At 35.2% G+C, this 9314-nt stretch overlaps 1 non-coding gene across 1 annotated transcript; it reads right to left on the bottom strand.

Moving 5' to 3' along the window:
- Positions 1–8662: 8662 nt before the first annotated feature.
- On the bottom strand, positions 8663–8765 carry LOC120366179 (U6 spliceosomal RNA). Its single transcript, XR_005580924.1, has one exon. It is a non-coding gene; the product is annotated as a U6 spliceosomal RNA (small nuclear RNA).
- Positions 8766–9314: the final 549 nt, after the last annotated feature.

The following is a 9314-nucleotide window of genomic DNA, read 5'->3' as shown; positions in this document are numbered from 1 at the left end:
GTTCATAGTATTGAATGATCTTTGGTATTTCTGTGGTATCCGTTGTAATACCTCCCATTTTATTTCTAACTGAGCTTATTTGGATCTTCTCTCTTCTATTCTTGGTTAATCTCACTCGATCTATCAATTTGATTTATTTTTTTCAAAGAACAAGCTTTTTGTTCCATTTTACTTTTTTTCTTTTTGGTTTTAATTTCATTTAGCTTTGCTCTGAACTTGGTTATTTCTTTTCTTCTGCTGGGTTTGGATTTGGTTTGTTCATGTATCTCTAGTTTTAGTAGAGATGGGAATTTGTTTCAAGATGTAGAGCTTCTTTTAGCAGTTCTTATAGTGCTGTCTTGGTAGTGGTGAATTCTCAGTATTTGTATGTCTGTAAAAGACTTAATCTTTCCTTCATTTATAAAACTTAGTTTCACAGGCTAAAAAATTCTTGGCTGGTAATTTGTTTTGTTTAAGAAAGCTGAAGATAGAAGCCCAATTCCTTCTAACTTGTAGGGTTTCTGCTGAGAAGTCTGCTGTTAAGCTAACAGGTTTTCCTTTATAGGTTACCTGATGCTTTTGCCTCACAGTTCTTAAGATTCTTTCCTTTGTCTTCGCTTTAGATAACCTGATGACAGTGTGCCTAGGCAATGATCTTTCTCCAATGAATTTCTGGTGTGCTCTTTGAGCTTTTTGTGTTTGGATATCTAGATTTCTACCAAGTCTGGGGAAGTTTTCCTCAATTATTCCCTCAAATATATTTTCCAAACTTTTAGATTTCTCTTCTTCCTCAGGAACACCAATTACTCTAAGGTTCGGTTGTTTAACACAATCCCGAACTTTTTGGAAGCTTTACTCATTAAAAAAATGTTTTTTCTTTATCTTTATTAAATTGGGTTCATTCAAGAGCCTTGTCTTTGAGCTCTGAAATTCTTTCTTCTACTTGTTCGATTCTATTGCTGAGACTTTCCAGGCTATTTTGTATTTTCCTAAGCACGTCCTTCTTAGAGAAAATAATCTCCAGAGGAATAGATAGCATAAATAAAAAACAATCACAACTTTCTGGAAATAGACAGTGTAAATAAAGTTTCCAGAAGTTGTTGTTGTTGTTTATTTATGCTATCTATTTCTCTGAAGATTTTTTCATCCATATCCTGTAACATTTTTCTAATTTCTCTGAGCTGGTATTCACCTTTCTCTGGTGACTCCTAGAGTAGCTTAATAATCTACATTCTTAATTCATTTTCTGGCAATTCAGAGATTTCTTTATGGTTTGGATCCATTGTGACTGAGCTAGTGTTATCTTTTGGGGGTGGTAAAGAACCTTATTTTGTCATATTACCAAAATTGTTTTTCTGGTTTCTTCTCATTTAGGTAGACTATCCGGTGAAGATCTGGGACTCAGGGGCTGCCATTCAGATTCTTTCATTCCAAAGGATGTCCCCTGGATGTTGGTGCTGAGGGATGTGACTTCCTGAGAGGCAAACTGCCGTGATTGTTATTTTTCTTCTGGATCTAGCTGCCCAGCAGAGCTACCGGCCTCCAGGCTGGTACTAGGGAGTGTCTACAGAGTCCTGTGATGTGATTTGTCTTTAAATATCTCAGCCCTAGATATAAGAATCTGCTTTTGTGGAGGTAACAGGGGAGTAAAGTGGACTCTGTGAGGGTCCTTGGTTGTAGTTTTGTTCATTGTGCTAGTTTTGTGTTGGTTGGCCTCCAGCCAGGAGGTGGTGCTTTTAAGAGCATGTCAGCTGTGGTAGTATACTGAGGATACAAGCTTGCCCTAGCATCACCTGGATGTTTCTCAGGTGGTGGGCAGGGTCAAAGAGCTCCGAAGAGATTATGTCCTTTGACTTCAGCTACCAGGGCTAGTAGAGAAAGACCATCAGGTGGGGGCAGGGTTGAGACCAGACTTTCCTTGGGCTTGCTGCAGCTGCTGTGGGGCATGGGGGTGTGATAGCCCAATGGGGTTATGTTGCCAGGAGGATTATGACTGCCTCTGCTACATCATGCAGGTCACCAGCGAAGTGGGGGAAAGCTGGCAGTTACAGGTTTCACCCAGCTCCCATGCAGCCCAAAAGGCCAGTCTCACTCCCACTGATCCCCCCCACCCCAACAGCACTGAGTTTATTTCCAGGCAGTCCGTGAGCAAGACTGAGGACTTGCCCCAGCCTCCAGGCCTCCCCACTGGGAGAGCAAACAGGGATTTCAGATTTTGCACCTCTCCACCTGCTGCAACTCCTGTTCTGTGTCTGCATCCCTGATTCACCCTCTTCCCCAAATTCTGTGCAGAAAACTTCATGTTAGGTTGAAATTGTTACAAAGTTCAACTGGAAGTTTCCTTCTCCCTGTCTTCTTTCCCCCATTCAACCGGCAGCCCTCCCCAAGGACCCCTGTGAAACAAAGTCAGAAGTGGCTTCCCCAGGGACTGAGGATGTCCAAAATGAAAGTATTTCACTTTAGTTTTGTCTCAGCTCCAGGTAAGGTCATCTCTTTCTCTCATAATCTGGATCTTCAGGTTCCCAAGTGAAAATGTGTGTTTAGAGGCAGATGATCCTCCTTTCACACTTTCACACTTTAGACACTCACAGTTTCTCAACTGTCTCCAGAAGCCTGCAGCAGGAATCTGCTTCCTTCAAAGGGTCGGTGGATTCTCTCGGGTTTCCTGGTATGTTTCTGCAACAGTTCTTGGAACAAAAGTTCATGATATGTTCTATGAATTATTGAAAGAGAATAATTGAGAGCACCAGCTATAATTGTGGATTTATTTATTTCTCCTGTGGTTCTATTAGCTTTTATTTCCTGTGTTTTGAAGATCTGTTTTTAGGCACATAAACATTTCAGATCATTATGTCCCCTTGATAAATTGACTCCTTTATCATTATGAAATGATCCTCTTTATCCCTGATAATTTTTTTGTGTATATGTGCTGAATTTTTTACTTGGATATTAATGTAGCCACTTTGGTTTTCTTTTGATTAGTGCTAGCATAGTTTCCTTTTATTTTTAACCTATTTATGTGTTTTTAAAAACACACACACACACGTGGGATTTTGAAGTTAGCATATATTTGAATATTGCTTTTTAAATCTAATCTCACAGCCTGACTTTTAATTGGAATATTTAGGCCATTTATATTTAATGTAATTATTGGTATGGTTGTGTTTAAATTTACAACCTTCCTATATGTTTTATATTTGTCCTTGCTGTTCTTTGCTCCTCTTTTCTTCCTTCTCTGTCTTCTTTTGTTTTGACTGGTTTCTATTGGTCTCATTTCATCTCCTTTGTTGGATTATTAGCCACAATCTTTGTTGTATTATTTTAGTGGTTGCTTTTGGGTTTATAGTATATAAACATCATTTACTTACCAGAGTCTAACTTTCAGTGATATTTTACTACTTCATATATAGTATAAGCACCTTACATGTATACTTTAGTTTCTTCTTTGCTGGTCTTTGGGCATTGTTATCATATATTTTACTTCTACATATTTCATATCTCTCATAATATGTTGCTATTATGCCTTAAATAGATGATTATTTTTAAAGCTATTTAAATAATAAGTGAAATTATTATTATTATCATTATTATTACAAATCTACTTATGTAATACCATGTCCTGTGCTGCTCAATACGTTGTGTAAATCAAGGGTCAGAAAATGTTTTCTGTAAGGGGCCAGGTAATAAATACTCTAGACCATGTGGTTTCTGTTACAATTACTTAATTCTGTCATTGTAAGATGAAAGCAGCCATGGGCAATGAATAAATGCATAGGTATGGCTGTGTTCCAATAAAACTTTATTCACAAAAAAAGACAGCAGATCAGATTTGGCTCATGGGCTGTAATTTGCTGACCCCTCATATATCCAGGTTTCCATCTGGTATTATCTCTTTTTTTCCAGCTATTTGAAGGACTTCCCTTTATATTTTCTATTCCACCAGTCTGCTTGTGATGAACTCTTTCAGCTTCTGTATATCTAAAGAAGTGTTTATTTTGCCTTAACTTTTAAAAGAATTTTTGCTTAGTAAAGAGTGCCAGGTTGACATTTTTTTTCTTACAGAATTTTAAAGATTTTGAGCCACTGTCTTCTAGTCTGCATTGTTTCTGGCAAACAAATCTGCTATCCTTCTTATCTTCATTGTCCTGTATGTAGAGTATCTTCTCTACTTTTCAAATTTTATCTTTGTCACTGATTTAAAGCTATTTGATTCTGATATGTGTTTGTATTTTTTTTTTTAATTTCCTAGTTTTGGTGTTCACTGACCTTCTTGAATCTGAACTTATAATTTTTATCAAATTTGAAACATTTGGTCACTACTTCTTTAAATACTTTTCTGTCCTCTCTTTTGGGAAACCCACTCACACATATATTTGGCCACATGAAGTCATTGTTGCTCTGTGAGTTAAGTCTTTTCCTCTGTGTACTTTATTTTGGGTAGTTCCCATTGCTATGTCTTCAAGTTTACTACGCCTTTCCTCTGAAATGTCTAATCTGCTATTTCCCATTTTTGTGTGTGTGTGTGTGTATATATATATATATATATATATATATATATATATATATATATTTTAATCTCAGACACAGTTGTTTTCTTCTCCAGAAGTTCAGTTTTAGTTTTTCTAATATCTTCCATGTCTCTACTTAATGTTCAATCTTTTCTCTAGCTTGGTGAACATATAGAATACAATTATAATGACTGTTTTAATATGCTTGTCTATTAATTCTATCATTTGTGTCATTTCTAAGTCAGTTTTGATTGATTTTTCTCCTCATTATGGGTTTTATTTTTCTAGTTCTTTGAGTGCCTGGTAATTTTTTTACTGGATGCCATATATTGTGAATTTTACCTTGTTGAGTGCTGATTATTTTTCTATTCCTAAAAGTATTCTTGAGCTTTATTTGGAGATACAAATTACTTTGAAACAGCTTATACTTTTGGTTCTTGCTTTAAGCTCAATTATCAGGGACCAGCAGCATTTAGTCTAGGGTTAATTTTTCCCACTACTGAGGCAAGACCCTACTCAGTACTCTAACTGATGTTCTGTCACTTAAGAAGTATTCTACTCTGGGTATTGGGCATAGACTCTATTCCTATTCTTGTGAGTTGTAGCACTGTTTCCTCTAATCTTTTGAGTAATTTTTTTAGTCCAGTTGTTCATATGCATGTGCTGATGGTTATTCTGTTGAATACTCAAGGGAAGTTTCTGTAGATTTCTGCTGTGTGCAGCTCTTCTTTTAAATACACTGCATTGGGAATTCTAGATTCTTTGTTTTTCTTGACCTCCAATTCTGCCGTCTCAACTCAAGGATATTGCCAGGCTCTGCCACAGTTCCGCCTTCCTTGTCATGGTCTGCAAACTTCCTTCAGGAGGTAAACCAGGTCAATAATAGGGCTATATTTGTTTCCTATCATTTAGGGATCACTGTCCTTCATTGCCTACTGCCTAATATTTTCACAGCCATTGTTTCATATATTTTGTTCAGTTTAAAAAGAAATTGTTTCAGATGAGAGATTAAAATCAGCCCCTGCTACTCCATACTGGCTAGAAGTCCCATCAATTCATGTTTAAATATTTAAGAAAAGAAAAACATTTCTTTTGTATTTTCCTACGAAGTTATCATTTCTAGTGCCCTTTATTCCTTTCTGTAGCGCTGAATTTCCATATGGTCTCATTTCTTTTCAGCATGGAGAATTTCCTTTAGCATTTCTTCTTTTAGAACTATTTATTTTTTAATTGACAAATTAAAATTATAAATATTTGTGGTGTATAACATGATGTTTTGAAATACGTATACAATCTTGAATGGTTAAACCAAGCTAATTAACATGTCTTACTTTCAGACTTACCAATTTTTTGTGGTGAGAACACTGAAAATCTACTGCTTTAGCAATTTTCAGTTATACAATAATTGCCATTAAATGGAGTCACCATGATGTACAATAGATCTTTTGAACTTATTTCTCCTACCTGAAATTTTGTATCCTCTGACCAACATTTCCCCACTTCCTCCCTCCTCCTCTGCCCAAGCCCTGGCAACCACCATTCTCATCTCTGCTTTGATAAGTTTGTCTTTTTTAGATTCCACATATAAGTGAGATTATGTGGTATTTGTCTTTCTGTGCATGGCTTATTTCACTTTTTAAAATTTTTATTTTTTTGTTAAGCTGCCAAGCTGAAGTAGAATTATTTCACTTAACATAATATCCTCTAGGCTCATCCATGTTGTCATAAATAACAAGATTTTCTTCTTTTTAAGAAGTCTTTTAAAATTTAAGAATATTCCATTGTGTATATATACCACATTTTTAAAATCCTTTCATCATTGATGGGCACTTTGGTCTTTCCATGCCTTGGCTATTGTAAATACTGCCGCAACAAACATGGAAATGCAGATATTTCTTTGACATACCAATTTCATATGCTTTGGCTATATTCCCAATAGCAGGATTGCTGGATGATATAGTAGCTCTATTTTTAACTTTTTGAGGAATTTCCATACTGTTTTCCATAATGGCTGTACTGAATTACATTTCTACCAATAATATACAAGGGTTTCCTTTTCTCAACATCTTTTCCAACATTTGCTATCTTTCATCTTTTTGATAATAGCCATTGTAACAGGTGTGAGATGATATCTTATTGTGGTTAATTTGCATTTCCTTGATAATTAGTGATGTTCTGCATTTTTCTTATATACCTGTTGTCATTTGTATGCCTTTTTTTTTTTTTTTTTTTTTTTTGAGACAAGAATGTCACCCAGGCTGGAGTGCAATGGCAAAATCTCAGCTCACTGCAACCTCCACATCACAGATTCAGGCGATTCTCATGCCTCAGCCTCCTGAGTAGCTGGATTACAAGCATGTGCCATCACACCCAGTTAATTTTTGTATTTTTAGTAGAGATGGGGCTTTGCCATGTTAGCCAGGCTGGTCTCGAACTCCTGATCTCAGGCGATCTGCCCATCTCTGCATCCCAAAGTGCTGGGATTAAAGTCGTGAGCTACTATGCTCAGCCTAGTTTGTTCTTATTTTAGGCTTAGTTTATTCTTCTTTTTCTGGTTCCTTGATATGTAATGTTAGGTTATTTGAGATCTTTCTTCCTTTTTGATATAGGTGCTTATTGCTATAAATTTCCCTCTTAGAGCTGCTTTTCCTTCATCCCAGAAGTTTTAGTATATTGTATTTCCATTTTCATTTGTTTTAAGATTCCAAATTTTTCCTTTAGCTTCTTCATTCACCCATTGGTTGTTCAGAAATACGTTGCTCAATTTCCATATATATGTCAATTTACTGAAATTCCTCCCATTATTAATTTCCAGTTTTATACTACTGTGTTCAAAAAAGTTACTTGATATAATTCCAATATTCTTACATTTGTTAAGACTTGTTTGGTGGCCTAACCTATGGTCTATCCTGGAGGAGTATTCTATGTGTATTTGAGAAGAACCTATATTCTGCTGCTGTTAAATGGAATGTTCTATACACATCCATTAGGTCCATTTGGTCTAAAATATAGTTCAAGTCCAGTGTTTCCTTATTAATTTTCTATCTGGGTGATCATTCATTGCTGAAAATGGGGTATTGAAGTCCTCTGCTAATATTGTATTGCATTTTTTCTCTCTCTTCAGATATATGAATATTTTCTTTATATTTTTGGGTGCTCTGATTGGGTGCATATATACTAATAATTGTTATAACCTCTTGATAAATCAACCCTTTTATCATTATATATCTTTGTCTCTTTTTAAAGTTTATGACTTTGTCTTTTTTTATCTGATATTTTATCTGATAGATAGATAGATAGATAGATGGCTACTTCTTTCCTATTTTGGTTTTCATTTTCATGGAATATCTTATTTCATCCCCTCACTTTCAATCTATAAAGGTGAATTAAGTCCATACAGGTGAGTGAAGTCTCTTGCAGGCAGCCTATAGTTGAGTCATGGGGTTTCTTTTAATCATTCAATAACACATCTTTTGATTGGAGAATTTAATACAGTTATATTCAATGTAATTATTGAAAGGCAAGGACTTAACTATTGCCATTTCATTAATTGCTTTCTGGTTGTTTGGTAGAGCCTTTGGTTCTTCTTCCTATCTTGCTGTCTTCCTTTGGGATTACATGATTTTCTGTACTGGTATGCTTACTGTAGGTTTTTGCTTTGTGGCTACCATGAAGCTTACATAAAACCACTTATAGTTATGACAGCCTATTTGAAGCTGATAACTAACTTAGACTGCATTTAAAAAACTCTATACTTGCTTCTTCCCACTCACATTGTATTTTAGTCACAACTTATACCATTTTATATTGTGTATCCCTTAACAAGTTATGCCATTATTATTTTTATTTTGTCCTTTAACCTTCGTACTATGGATATTTGTGATTTATACAACACCATTACAGTATTTGACTGTGTATTTACTTTTATCAGTTAGTTTTATGCTTTCAAATGTTTTCATGTTGCTATGTTTTCAGCTTGAAGAACTCCCTTTAGCATTTATTATAAAGTAGATCTAGCGGTGATAAAATCCTTCAGCTTTTGTTTGTCTGGAAAAGTCCTTAACTCTCCTTCATTTCTGAGGGACAGCTTTGCCAGGTTCAGTATTCTTGGTTACCAGTTTTTTTGTTTGTTTTTTTCCCATACTTTGAATATATCATCTCATTCTCTTCTGGACTAAAACATAAAATACTTCAGAAATTTGCATGACATTCTTGTGCAAGGGCCATGCTTCTCTTCTCTTTATCATTTTTAGTACTATGTGATGCCAAAGTAAGCACTAGCACTTCTTGTAATTGCGTCACCTGATAACATATCATCTTGCCTTTCATTTATTTGAAAATACCTATTTTATGTTCATTTTTGTAAGGTATTTTTACTTGATACAGAATTTTAGGTTGACAAGTTTTTTCTTTTTCTTTTAGCATTTTAAGTATGTCTTTTGGCCTCAATTGTTTCTAATGAGAAATCAGCTATATCTGGGTGCTTTTTGTATTTTCTGTTTGTGTTTTTAGGAGTTTAACTTTGATGTGTTGCATGTTATTTTCTTTGTATTTATCTTGTTTGAGGTGTGCTTTGTTTTCTGAATCTATGGGTTTCTTCTTTTTGATCAAATTTGGAAAATATTTGACCAACGTTTTTTCAAATATTTTTTCTGTGATGTAATTCTTTTGCTCCTCTTTTTCTGGAACTCCAATTGCTCATTTTCTCAGTCACTTGATACTGTGCCACAAGTTGTTGAGGGTCTGTTAATTGTTTTCCAACCTTCTCTCCTTCCATGCTTCTACTTGGATAATTTCTATTGATCTATAATCCAATGCACTGATCCT

This window comes from Saimiri boliviensis, chromosome 11 (genome assembly GCF_048565385.1).
Source record: "Saimiri boliviensis isolate mSaiBol1 chromosome 11, mSaiBol1.pri, whole genome shotgun sequence".
In the NCBI taxonomy this organism is placed as follows: domain Eukaryota; kingdom Metazoa; phylum Chordata; class Mammalia; order Primates; family Cebidae; genus Saimiri; species Saimiri boliviensis.
This window is presented reverse-complemented; position numbering and strand designations above follow the sequence as displayed.